Raw genomic sequence first — 14312 nt, forward strand, 5'->3', positions numbered from 1 at the left:
GACCACCGATATGCTTGAAACCTTATGCTCTTCATGCTCCAGGATGCGAGTGTTTGAACCAATTCTGAGCATATTTAAATTATCCCAATTGTGAAATTTCATCCAGATTAAGATTATTTGGTATAATTCTCATTGAAATGAATAGTCTTCTGGGGAAGAAAGTCACATGGGGAGATGGAGAGGAATTAGTGGACTCACTCTTAATGAAATAAAAAAATTCCTTCCAGTAGCACCTTAAAGACCAACTGAGTTAGTTCTAGGTATGAGCTTTCGTGTGCATGCACACTTCTTCAGGTCTTCAGTCTAAAGGTTTTGGGCGAGGATTAAGTAAGGTGTAGCCCAGAATTAAGATGCGGTTCACTGATTCCTCTTCCTAGAAATATCCAAAAGGCACCGGGGACTCCACAGCAGCGGATCCGTTTTACTGTTGTACCTTTGTAGGGAGAAAACTGTGCCTTTTTGTGTGGAGTGGGGCAGAGAAAAACGTGGAAAGGAAGTTGGTGTTCTTGGGGGGGGGGGGGGGAGTACTTTGTCACACTTTTAAGAAAGTTTAGATGGTGGAGAGTTAGTTCCAGTTTTGGAGCCAGATGCATATCTCAGTGGAATATCAGCAGCACCTGTAAACTTCAAAAACATCGCTAGCCACAGTCTCCCCCGCTCAGTACTAAACACATTAACAGCCTGTCTACGGAGGCTGAAATCCTACACTCACTTATCTGAAAATAAACCCCATCAAATTCAGTGGGTCGCAAATCTGAGCAGATGTGCACAGGTTTGCTCTGTCAATTGGGTTTACGTAAAAGTAAATCTTACTGAGCCTATCCGGATTTACTTCGTAGTTAAGGAGGAATTCCGGATTTAGGTGGAAGTGACTAAGGTAGATTTCAGCGGAACGGATATTTCAAGCAAGGCTGCAAATCTTTCCTGGAGTTATTTGGACGAATCCCTTCGTAAGCAGCGGGGCTTTCTTAACAGCACAAAGGGGGTGTAGGATCCCGATGGGGGTAGTATGCACCCTATTTGCAACTTATTTATAGCAGAATAATATTTGCATAACATTTGTAAAATAAACATTGAAAGCATGAATCATAAAAGTACGCCGTATATCATTCTCAAGAAGATACTTCTATTAGGTTTCGTAGACTACATATTTGGTGTATGCTTGTTTTATAAGACTGATGTACAGTGGATACAATATTTTGGTCTTGGTTGCAGTTTGTCATGAGATTCTTTTTTTAAAAAATAAAGTTACAGACAAACTATTGTCTGTATTCAGCTAAGGACTTTCATCCGGTTTTTCTTTGTGAAAACTTGGATTTATCCACTACTATGAACAATTTGCTATAAAATAAGTCCCATTAGAAGGAAAAAAAATTAGTGCAAATTTATTTGCATGTTTATTCTAGCAAGTTATTTCGAATTAAGTTTCACTGAACGTTGTGGGGTTTAAGTCTACTGTGCACAATTTTTCCCCAATCGGAGTGTAAACAATGGTAAACCAATTGAATGGACTTGTTTTACATTTCTGAATTTCAAGTTCACCTAGGCAGGAGATTGGGCTTCACTGGCGAGATTACACCGGTGCCCTCTCATTGATTTCAGCGGTAGCCAAAGTTAACGATCTCTCTCTTTCAGAGAAATATAGACGTATTAGTCCCACGCCTTCGACTGACTTCTGGTTTGTCACACCGAACAAGTCCCAGGGACTTCAAGGAGTCACCCTTACAACTGCACACTGCCGTATTAAACCTATTCTGATATACAGTTCTCAGTATATAATTCCGTCTGGGCCTTTCCCTAGTAATCTAAATACAGGCACACAAACACTTGCGCTGAATTTGTTTCAGGCACGATATTCTCCATCTCAGTTTGGAAAACCCATTGAAGAATCGGCAGATTTGTTATAACTGCAGGAAATCCGTTAAGGTGCCGCAAGACTCTTCTTAGCTTTAGCTCCACCCGCAAGGTCTATTCCTTTGAAGATAAGGGGCTGAAGTTGGGAAGTCAGGAAAAGGAAAGCATTGGGTGAAATTCCATGGAGTTCTCCAGCCCAAGTATTTTATTGGAACCTATTTTAAGGGGGGGGGGGGGAAGCGGCTGTATATACCTGTGAATATCGCGGAACTGAATGTGGATGGAAAATTGCGAAATAAAGTAGATCTTCTCGGCAAGAGCCGTTTAGGTAAGGCTGAAATAACTATATAAACTGGGAGCCAGTGGCTCCCATCCTAGCAACGCCTGACCTGCAGAAGATCGTTTCATTGTTGGTAGCTGCCTGGAAGCTGCCTAGAGGACCTGACCTGGGGGCAGTTAATAAATGTCTAACTAAATACGTTTGACTCAGGCTGAATTGTTAGGATCACAGATACAGAAGGTACCTTATCGCCTTTTTTTAAAAAAATGAAATTCTTCACCGCAAAGACAAACAAACAAAAAGCACCGGTGTAAATTCAGTTCCCGTCTATTCAACGACCACTCTTTATGGGGTTCCAATGTGGAATCCCCCCTCTTCCCTTGTAAAAAAAAAAAAGAGTAACTATAAACCTGACGGACGATGGGGAAAGTTATGCAGCTTACAGCGGCAGAACAACGAGTGGGTGGCGCGAGAAAGGCTCAGTCTGGAAACATCCTGACGCCTGCCTAACTCTCCCTGAAATAATGGGTCCCACTGAGAACAATTTGTGCTTGTAATTTGGGGCAGGTGAAAAGCGGCCTGCATTCACGTTAGCTACTTCGGGACAGCGCCTTTAGTTCAGCGGCAGAGCATCCGCTTTGCAAGCAAGAGGTCCCAGTTTCGATCCCCAGCGTCTCCAGGTAGGACCGGAGAAGACTCCCTATATGCCAGTTTTATCCCGTCCAGTTTTGTAAGCTGTATGGGTTAACTGGCCCCCCCTTACCCAGTGCAGTATGCCTCTGAATACCAGTTGCTGGGGTAGGAGAGAGGACGCTAGCACCCAGGTCCTGCTTTGTGGGCTTCCCCTGGGCATCTGCTTGGCCACAGTGGAAACAGGATACTGGAGTAGATGGGCCTCCATTCTGATCCAGCAGGGCTTTCCCGAAACTCTTAAAACGGAAAGTCACTTTACATAAATCTATGTGACTCATTTAGGCAGGAATTACCAGCTGCACAAATATAAAATGGGGGACACCTGGCTTGCCAATAGTAAAAAGATCCAGTGGACCACAGACTTAAGAGGACTCAACAGTGTGATGCAGCAGGAAGAAAAGCTAATGCAGAAATGGCCAAAATTGGCCCTCCAGCTGTTTAGGGACTACAATTCCCATCATCCCTGACCACTGGTCATGTTGGCTAGGGATGATGGGAGTTGTAGTCCCAAAACAGCTGGAGGGCCAAGTTTGGCCACCACTGAGCTAATGCTATTCTGGGCTACATCTAGATCTAGTATCTAGATCATGGGAAGTAATAGAGCACACTTGGAGTACAGTGTCCAGTTCTTGGCACCACAATTTAAGAAGGGAATGGGCCATCTGGAAAGTGTGCACAGGAGGGCAACCATGATGATCAAGGGTCTGGACCGTCTGGAAGGAAAGCCTTATGAGAAACGGTTGAGGGAACTGGGTATGTTTAGCCTGGAAAAGAGGAGACTCAGAGGAGCTATAATAACCATCTTCAAATATCTAATGAGCTGTAATATGGAAGATGGGTAGGACCCAAAACAATGGATTTATGCTACAAGAAACGAGATTCAGTCTCTAAACAACAGGAATAACTTTCTGATAGTAAGAGCTGTTCAACTCCCTCAGAAGCTGGTGGAATCCCCTTCCTTTGAGATTTTAAAGCAGAGGCTGGATAGCCATCTGTCATGGGTACGTTAGTTGAGATTCCTACATTGTAGTGGGTTGGACTAGATGACCCTTGGACGTCACTTCCAACTCTACAGTTCTGTGATTGTAGCTGTGAACCTCCTTACAACAGGATAGCAGCAGCGAGATGAGAGAGCTCAAGAAAAGCGTAATGTATTGACTAAAGGCAAATTTAGTCGGCAATAAACGTTCCGCTGAAATCAGTGAGAGCAGGCGATTTACAATACAGAAGGAAGAGGGTCGTAACAGTGGCGTAGCGTGGGTTGTCAGCACCCGGGGCAAGGCAAGTAATTTGCGCCCCCTAACCCGTGGATTTGCGCCCCCTAACCCATGGATTTGCGCCCCCTAACCCGTGGATTTGCCCTAACCCCAGATGTTGCGCCCGGTGCGGCCGGCCCCCCCTGCACCCCCCACGCTACGCCACTGGGTCGTAAACGTGTTTTGGATCGGGCTGGAAACCCCTTTGCAGTCAGAATAATTGTGCTCGGCGAGTTCTGTGCTTCGGACACACGTAGTCATTCTGGTGCTAGCGTCTAGTGCCCTGCCCTTAGGAAAGGGTTTTTGTCCACATATTCTGATCAAAGTTTTTACTACAGTAGCTATCAGACAAATGCCTTCTAACACGCTCGGGAAACTCGTGTCCCTCCAAATGTGGTTGGACTATGACGCCCATCATCCCTGACCATTGGCCATGCTGGCTGAGGCTCATGGGACTTGGAGTCCAACAATGTCAGAAGCGCGGCAAGTTCCCCATCCCTTAGAACGTGCCTGTGCCAGTGATGATGATGATGATAACAATTTATTCAAACCCCGCCTTTTTCCCTGACAGGGAGTCAAGGCGGTTTACATGTAAACTAGGAACAGCCAAACACAATAGGAAATACCGAGGTGGTCAACAAATTATTGCCCCCGAAGGAAATACTTGCAGGAGGTGAATCCTGCTCAGTTAAAAAGATAAATAAATCGCAGCAGTAGAGCTGCTTAGCTTATTCCGTCCCCATCTCAAACCGCTTTATGTATGTCCCGGTGAAATCTTAGATTTAGATTCGTTTAATTGAATTTTAGCAGCCAGTCACCATACAGTTTCAATACAGCCAGAACATTCAGAATGTTTTTAGCCCCAAATAAAATCATACAGAAGCAAATGAATAAGGTGCGGGCTGGGGAGTAATAGCGTACCAATAAACGCAAATTAACCTAAAGAGTCGGAGTTGCTATTCCGAGCGGTAATCGACGCCGCACGAACCTAATGTTTCTTTAAACTGGCCAGAAACACTCAAGAAGACTGGAGATTTTATAATGATAATAGTGTATCTTTCTCCTCCTCTTGCTTCTGTTTCTGTCTCTTCCTCCTGATTTGCTGATCATCTACTTAAGTTGATTGACGTCAAGCCCACCTTTGAACAACCACACGCAAAAGCAGGTGTTAGCCCCCTCATCCTAATTCTCCAAGTATTGTTATACTCCAGAACCGTCCGTTCGATTTAAGTAAATCCTGGATCCTCTTTAAACCCGCACAAACAGAACAAAAATTTCTGCTCGTGAATCTTTACATCGCATTTCCCGGTGGTGAGATATTTCTAGATACCACTTTCAACTAAAAATATAAATTTGAACGGGTAATCAGCTGTCATGTGGCTTGGAATCCTTTGAGAGACTAACAGCGGAATCCTGTGGGACTCAGTGGGGCGTACTCCCAGGCAAGGGGTTACAGGACAGGATTCTCCCCTATCCTTCCTTCCTTCTTCTGTAATACGGATGTATAAACGTACCCTGGCTACAGTTCTTTTGCCAAGCCCGTGACACATTAAGGACACTCAAATCTGGCACAAATAGCGCCATAAAGGTTGGTTTGAAATTATTATTATAACCATTATTATTACTATTCGCTTTTTAATGTGTTTAGATGGGATGCACATTCGCTTTTTTAACAAACGGATTTATTCCATAGTCTATACACCACTCTAAGAGCTTTGTCAAGCAATTCATAGCCGTATCCTATACCTTTTCCCTCGGAAGCAGGTCAGTTCAAGTCTAAATAATATTGCAGCCCCAGTGAGATCCTTTCCTGTTTTGCTTGCAGACGTTGCGATCAGCAGTTTGGACAATATAATCCGCATTACAGATTTAGTTGGAATTTGGAATAGCAATAAACCACCAGTACTTTTGCCTCAGTATATTCTCTTATGTATGCTAAGTCTGCCACCCAAATCTTCCTTGCGCCAGGCTGGGCGGGCAGGGTTGAATCATCTTGCAAATCAACAAAACGTAACAAATTATGATTAATCTGATGCATGCTAATACCGGGTCTGCGCTTCTGCCTTGGATTCAACGGTCCACATTAGTGTGAAAGGCGACCCTGAAATCAAAGGGATTCGTCTGCAAGCAAAGGCGTTCAGGTGGTAGCACTAGTGCGATTGACGTCCGTGAAACCCAGCTGATTTAAAAATACAGGCTTACGTTGTCAATGGGTCTTCCTGTCGTATTAAGCACTACGGAATAACGACGAGTCCCTATTGACAGGCGCACACATCTTGGATAAGGTCATTTGCACTGAGGATCCGGCATACAGTATTTGCCTTCATAGGACGAAAGTTGCAACAATCTTATGTCTGTGGCTTCGGATAGCTTAGCGTATGGCCCATGTTTGTATCGAGCTGTAGGGTGCATATGCAAACTTATTTGAAAGCAAGTCCCACTGAACTCAGACTGAACCCCCCACCCACCAAAGGAAATACGTGTAGGATTTCTTTTTCAGTCATAGGGCCACTGACTTGGGAGGAAGCCTCGCTGAATCCTGTGGAACTTGCTTCCTAGTAAATATGCATAGAATTGCACTGGACAGCTGCAATTCTAAGCACGCCTAGCAAGAAGTCAATTCTATATGAGTCTCGTATTGAGGAGCGAGCTGGCAGGTAGACAAAGCAGGGAAGAACCTAAGCAATCTCACAGGTCCACGACACTGCTTTTGCTGGCGATTTCCTTTCCTTGTCACCTCTGGAAACCTGCTCCCGCATGCATGGAAGGGACCCAATGCAGACCACTCCCATGCAGACACCACGGAGATGTCAAAGAGAGGTCGAGAAGAGGAGGACTCTGGCTGGGGGAAGAATGAAAACCCCCCGGGAAGGAAAGGGTGGAATATGGAAGAGATCGAGAGTCTAGGGGATCCGGGGCCCTTTCAGACGTCTGGGTTGGTATCCTCCTCCTCCTTATTTGCACCCAGAGATGCTGCAGAGCACCCCCCGCCCCCACCATGATGTCAGCCACTGTTACGAGAATGAAACCGGGGCTGATCTTCTCTTCTGCATGCCTGTCCTGCGGCTGTGCAGCTCCTGTACAAAATTGTTTGGCCTGAAATGCTGATTCTCAGACGTCAGCTGTGCAAGCCGAGGCAAACACACACACACACACACACACACACACACACACACACACACAGAGGCAGCCCGCTGGAAGCCCGTAGCAGGAAGGCCAAGACGGTTTTCCTGCAAGAAGCAGCTTATCTGGGGGAACCGGGGTGCGTGGGGAGCACCTCTCTGCAGTTAAACTGAGCACAATAGAAGGAAAGCAGCAAGCTGAGGGTAAATGCGTCTTGCCCAGGACACAGCCCAGGACAGAATCCACGACAGAGAGGAAATCCGGCCCCCTGCCTCCAAGTCCAGTTTCCTCCCATGGCAAACACTAGCTTCAGAATTGGAATAGGGATTTCCCTTAGGGGAGGATAGGATTAAATCCCCCTCCAAGGTGTTGCCATCTGGGTAATTGTAATATCCACCCATGTTATCTGCATTTCTCTATTTTAGAAAATCTGCACCTTAAATGCAAAAACATATTCATGGTCACTCCTGTAGCCAAGGTGGGGCCCTCCAGACTACAACTCCCATTAGACTCAGGCAGGGTGGTTGATGATCCAGGGCGATGGGAGTAGTGATCCAACAGCATTTGGAGGGCACCACGTTTGCTACCTGTTGGCTCATTGAACCCCACATAGCTCAGCACTCCCTCTTTTTGAGGAGACCTATTTTTCAGGCAGCGAAATATTTTCATTAAGCACCACTTGACCAACATAAGGGGAAGGGACTAAGCTCGGTGGCAGAGCAGCTGGTTTGCTTGCAGTCCCTGGCATCTCCAGGTAGGGCATCTCTAGAGAGGACTTCCTGCCTAAAACCTGGGAGAGTCACTGCCAGCCATTGTGTAGACAACATTGAGCTAGCCAGGGTAGTCCAACTTTCATACCAATTGGGCTGCAAGAGTATTTCGACATGGGCCTCCTCCTTTTCCAGCCTTGGGAAGGCAGCACAGGGTGGGGTGGGGAGAAGCTGAGAGCTGCAAAAAAGCCTTGAGGGTTGCATGTGGACCTCAGACCATGTGTTGGGCAGCCCTGAGCTAGATGGACCCACAGAGTGACTCAGTATTAGGTAGCTTCCCACATTAGTGTCTTATGATCTGGACTCAACATTTGTGGTCCAAGCATAACATTCCACTCAACTTGCTCTCCTGCATTCAGGGCCCATTCAGCTCCCTTTGGTTTAAGGCAGGAAAAACGTCATGAAGAGCTCGAGAATGGAAGATAGAAAGGTGTTTGTAGGAGTGATAGCAAATGAAGGTGGATACTAACATGGAATAAATCCAACTGAAAGCAGGGGGATTATATCTGAGCAATCACAGTCAGGATCATGCTGAAACTGGCAAGCATTATTTTTAAGCGTACTGCGACAAAGAAATATATCTGAAGGGTTTGCCAGAAAGCTTCAGGTCAAAACATCCTCTGTGACGGAAGATAAGGATGAGAAAGAAATGCAGCAGCCATCAGTTTTAGCACAGGAAACAGTGATGGTCAAAGCTTGTTTTTAATCTATCTGTTTCTTAAGAAGAAGAAAAATCAGCATGAGGACTGATGTCAAAGTTGAGTCAGAGCAGTTTCTGTGTTATCACCTTGAGGTAAACAAGAACATGTCAAGGTCAGGTTCAGCTGTGCTTGAGTTCATTGGACCATATCAGATAAATTCTAGGAGCAACAAAACGCTTTCAGGTATGTTCAAAGTCAATCCAATAAGATATGCTTCCCTATAACATGTCGGGTTTTGTATACTTATTTGCAAGACATCACAAAAAGGAAAAGCTTGGCGATAGAGAGACACAGGGATGGAATTACATTAGCCGACTTATAGAAGTACACAGCTGTACATGGTTAAACCTCGTATTTTGAAATGAAGAAGAATGTTCCATTTTGGGAGGAAATAGCCACATGTTCTTTGCAAATGAATGAATGTATGAATGAATGAATGAATGAATGTTCTCTTTATGGTTTGGTATAAGTCATATAATACTGCATAATCTCTTTAAAAAATGCACATTACATTCATTTGTTATGATACCTTTTAAGGAAGTGATACTCATTTTAAAACCCTCATTTTTTCTCATCTTGCATCTTAAACAGAAAAGACTCGGGACACTTCAGTACCCGAAGCAGAAAATCAAAATAGCATCCTCCCCTAGGGGTGTAAAATATGATAATGAATAAAATAACTGGCAATTTGCTACCACTTTAGGGTACAGCACTCCCAAATCTGTCAACTGCTTAACAGTAGAGCTGGATCTAATCTTGCAGTACTTGCTGCTGCCTATGGACACTTGTTACTGATTACTGTAATCCAAAATCGGTTACATTCTACTAAAGATGAAAGAAGAAAACATGAAAAATGAAAGATAGTTAAATGGAGCCATTCCTATACCTTGTTGCTTATCACTTATACTCTTAGCTCTTGTCTACTGATTCCTGCACTTCTAACAATCTCTATTGCAGTATCAAGAGGAAGAGGTGTTTGTGTATGTGTGTGTGTGTGTGTGTATGTTATATATATATATATATATATATATATATATATATATATATATATATGAATGAATTAAAAAAAAATGCCATTGCCTGGATATTCAAATGGGTGTCCAATATTGCATGTATAAGGACTCACAGCTTTAACAGAATTAATAACAAGGAAACAGAAATAGGTTTAGGAGCTGATGCAGCAGTGGTTTGAAAGGCTGTTTAATATTAAGGGAGGGACTGTTAGTGAACAGAATCTCTGCTTGATCCAGCAAAGGCTTAAGTGAGTTCTAGTGGATTTAATGTGTCTACAAAATGTTTCCGTTCACAGGGGTTTCCTCATTAACTGTGACAGAGAGGGAACACCTCCAAGTGTACACCCACAAAAGTACACCTCACTCTACTGAAATGAAAAAGGAAGCTCACAGGACAGCAGCTGGTGTATATGTGTTTACTATTATTATGAATATGATGATTATTATTATTTTATTAAAGATTTTCTTAGTTTACAAAAGTATGTGCATTGTCTCTTTTTTCAGGTTGTGTTTTCTACAGATCAATTACATTTTTTTTGGTAAGACGTTAGTGTTATATACAGTATAAAGTTGGGAAGAAAAAGAGGGGGATAGAGGGGAAAAGGTGGTAAAGCTTATATTCCTCTACTTAGTGCATGTGTGGGGTTTAGTGTCTGCGTCACTTGGGTAGGTTCTCTTTCTATTCACTTGTTATATTTCCTTGGTAGTGAGAGAAGTTGGGGTGGCCTAGGGCGTGGCTGGTTGTCTTTGGTTGGCTGCAGTGAGATTTGTTCATGTGTAGGGAGGTTGTTGGGTCAAGTTAGCCATATTGATTCGTATGCTGTCGGTGGGTTCTTGTTGTCTTTTTGGGCTGTGTATGTGATAAATGGGAGCCATAGCGGAGTGAAGGCACCCTCTTTTATTTGTTCCTGCGTCAGTTTCAGTCTATTGGTTAGCTTTTCTATTGGTTAGCTTTTCTAGTAAGGCTATTTCCCATCCAATTTGATACCAGTGGTCCATGTGTACTCCTGACAGGTCTCCCCAGTGTCTGGCTATGATTCTTCTGGTTGCTGAGAGTAGGTGGGCTGTGAGCTCTTTGTAGTTTTGTAGTGTTTAGTACAGTGGTACCTCGGGTTAAGTACTTAATTCGTTCCGGAGGTCCGGTCTTAACCTGAAACTGTTCTTAACCTGAAGCACCACTTTAGCTAATGGGGCCTCCTGCTGCCACCGCGCCTCCGGAGCATGATTTCTGTTCTCAACCTGAAGCAAAGTTCTTAACCTGAAGCACTATTTCTGGGTTAGTGGAGTCTGTAACCTGAAGCGTATGTAACCTGAAGTGTATGTAACCTGAGGTACCACTGTATTATGACCCATTTATCAACCCAACTCAGATCTCTTCTTCTTCTCACCTCTGGGACCACATGACTACTTAGAGCTCCAATCAGCGACTTAAGCAGCACATTCTCAAGGTTTCTATGATCCATCATAAAACTACTGGCAAAAACTGACTTAAGGCACTCTTTTCCAGATGAGCACTCTGATCAGTCCCTGCACATGGAATAAGAATGCACATTATACCTTTGAAGCATATCCAATGCACACTTAAAGCACACGACTTCCCTCAAAGAGTCCTGAGAACTGTAGTCTTCCCCTCACAGAGCTACAACTCCCAGCACCCTTAACAAACTATAGTTCCCAGGATTCTTTCGGGGAAATCATGTGCATTGGATGTGTTTTAAATGTATGATGTGGGTCTGCCCTAAGCACTGTGTGGTTGATCAGAGTCAGTTGATGCTCTGAGCCTTTCATAGCATAGTGTTTGCATTATAAACTGGCTGGCAAAAATGATAGAGTTTGGTTAGAAAATGGAAACAATTTTTGCAATGAAAATAAACCTACAATAATATACATGGGGTGGCATATTAAAAGGGAATGAAATTATCCTTAAAACAAAAACAAAAATGCCTTCCAGTTCCCTGCAACAGATGGTGCTGTATTGTGATTTTATGCCAGTATGATTTTTCTCTGTGCAGAAGGATGTAGGATGGGAAACAAAGCGTATGCCATGTCAATATTGTACAGCACAGCGATCCATGGAAAATCACCTATTTTGTTTTCACTTGCCATCTACAGCTATTTCTCCCTGCCTCTTCTTGCACTTTTCTTTTGCGGCTCCTTTCAGGGTTTATTTATTTATTTATCTATTTATTGACAACAGTTAGAATCCCTTATCAAATGCCAAGATTGGAAAGCAGTCACAATAGTCGTTAACACTTTTCTTTTTTAAAAAACGAAGTTTATTTAGTTAGATTACAAAACAAAAGGAGTGGGAGATTTGCAGTCAAAATCTAACAATGCATATTCTTTTTAATTAGTAAGTCTAGGGGTTAAAGGACAACAGAGCTTTACCTTTCTAGATAGGCAAACTCAGACCATAGGAATGCAATTGGTGGAAAGAGAGCTCTGTGTGATGTAATTTCTTCTATTTCCAGTGGCGGGAAGAAATGAAAGATATAAACCCCTTGTCTTCCTGTCGCTCATTCTCTTTGTCCTTTTGTTCCATGTCTTTGATGGAGTCTGTTTGCTTCACAGCTGGACTTAAATAAAACAAGGTTTTGCAACCTTTCCCAAGCTTCTGTTTTTCTGCCAAGGGGTGGTAATCGAAAGCTCTGCCCAGCTCACATTCTAAGTGCAAACGCTAAGCTGATTATGATAAACATTTAAATCCCCCACACAAGGGACACTGGAAGGATAAATATAATTAATATATCCTCTCCTACCTATTAAATCCATCCCACAAGAAGGACAAATGGAAAGATAACTACCAGCACCATCCCCAATAGATGAAGTCCACATCAAAGCATAAGGTCTGCATCCAATTGAGTACCCAGGTTTCAGGTATCTATGAAAAGCGAGGCAAAATATAACCGTATTAGCCAGAAAAGTTTATAAGAAGCAAGACGGTCTTTGCAGTCATTTTTTTTTTTGGCAATAAAAATACTATAGTTACACCAGTACACCATGTTTTAATCCTGATTTTGTTACTCAGTTTTTCAAGAAGTGTTAATTGTTTATTATACCAGTTCGTCAGAGAGGTCCCTTCCAGATTTTCTCAATATCTTGCTGTGATAAAGTTGGCAGCAAATAGCAAGTAACCAACAAGTGGTTTAAAATGTAGGTTCACATTTTCTCAACCAAAAAGATAGAGCAAGGCCAACTCTAGGCACTTGACCACCTTCTGCCCAGTGGGTTTTATGAATTTCATTGTATACTGCACCCCAAAATTTGGCAACCTTTTTGAAGGCCCATCACACGTGATGGGGTGAGCCTGATGTCACACAGCGTCTCCAACACCTTGAGGAACAGGCAGAGCTGAGAAGGACCAAGCAGATGGGGTAACATGTTCAATGGTCCATAGCATCTATTAAAGTATAAATTAGGACCTTAATATCTATTATACTATAAATAATGTGAAAGGTAGCAGAAGGCTGGCCTTGCTAAGTGATGCTCTTTTATTTAAGAGATTTGTGCAATAAAAGCACTAGCATTATGAGCACCCTCAAATTCTTCTGCCAATGTTCTGATTCAATCTGAAGTGTCTGTCTGTAGAGGTAAGGGAACCACAAATCTAAGCAGGCATATTTCTCTGGAATGGCTTGGGAAGATGAAACATGACTTCTTTATGTGTTTGCACAATTGTCTTGCTGATACAAGACTCAATGCAACAATAAAAAACAACAACATACTAATATATAGACAGACACCTAAAGTCAAATCAGATATCTGGGTTGGTTAAACTAAAGATACCAGGCAGCTCAAGTGATATACTGGGCAGCTCAAAGCACGAACAGGAATAGAAACAAAATAAAATCCATAACATGTAAAGCAGGGCAAAATTCCACGAGTCACGGCTGGCAGGGCCAGTGTTCAAAATGATAATGTTTGGAGTTTAAACGCCTCAGTGGAAGTTTGAACTGTGCATTGAAATCCAACCCAGGAGGAGCACACTTTGCCCTAGATGCAACCCCACCAAGACTTTGAATATGGGAAAAAAGGAAGCTAAGATTGCATGGGAAAGATCCTAGTTCTAGTTAACTAAGTGGAGATGCCATGTTTGCTCTTTCATCTCTGCGGGAGAGACATAAGAAAGATGTATCTTCTTCCAAGACAGGACCAAGAAGGAACTAGAATCAGAGGTCAGGAACCCTGAGAATATCAGTCTAACATCAGAAGGAAGATCACCCCAGCTTAGGCCAGAAAGACAGTATAGAGCATGGGTAGGCAAACTAGGGCCTGGGGGCTGGATCCAGCCCAATCACCTTCTAAATCTGGGCCGCGGACGGTTCGGGAATCAGCGTGTTTTTACATGAGTAGAATGTGTCCTTTTATTTAAAACGCATCTCTGAGTTATTTGTGGGGCATAGGAATTCATTCATTTTTATTTTCATTTTCAAAATATAGTCTGGCCCCCCACAAGGTCTGAAGGACAGTGGAATGGCCCCCGGCTGAAAAAGTTTGCTGACCCCTGGTATAGAGAGTTTGGGAGCTCCTTTCTCTCTCTCTCTCCTTCCCCCCTGCGCAAACCCTATCAGCCTTAATACAAACTGAGTTGCATCCAAATACAAAATCTTTCCTGGGGCACA

At 43.3% G+C, this 14312-nt stretch overlaps 1 long non-coding RNA gene across 1 annotated transcript in view; it reads left to right on the top strand.

Moving 5' to 3' along the window:
* Positions 1 to 14107, top strand: part of LOC309339476 — a 464046-nt gene extending 449939 nt beyond the window's left edge. Inside the window, exon 2 of the long non-coding RNA XR_014155392.1 lies at positions 13931 to 14107. This is a non-coding gene — a long non-coding RNA (uncharacterized lncRNA). The remainder of the gene's footprint in view (positions 1 to 13930) is intronic.
* The last annotated feature ends 205 nt before the right edge of the window (positions 14108 to 14312 follow it).

This window comes from Podarcis erhardii (genome assembly GCF_964252035.2).
Source record: "Podarcis erhardii genome assembly, chromosome: 3".
In the NCBI taxonomy this organism is placed as follows: Eukaryota; Metazoa; Chordata; class Lepidosauria; order Squamata; family Lacertidae; genus Podarcis; species Podarcis erhardii.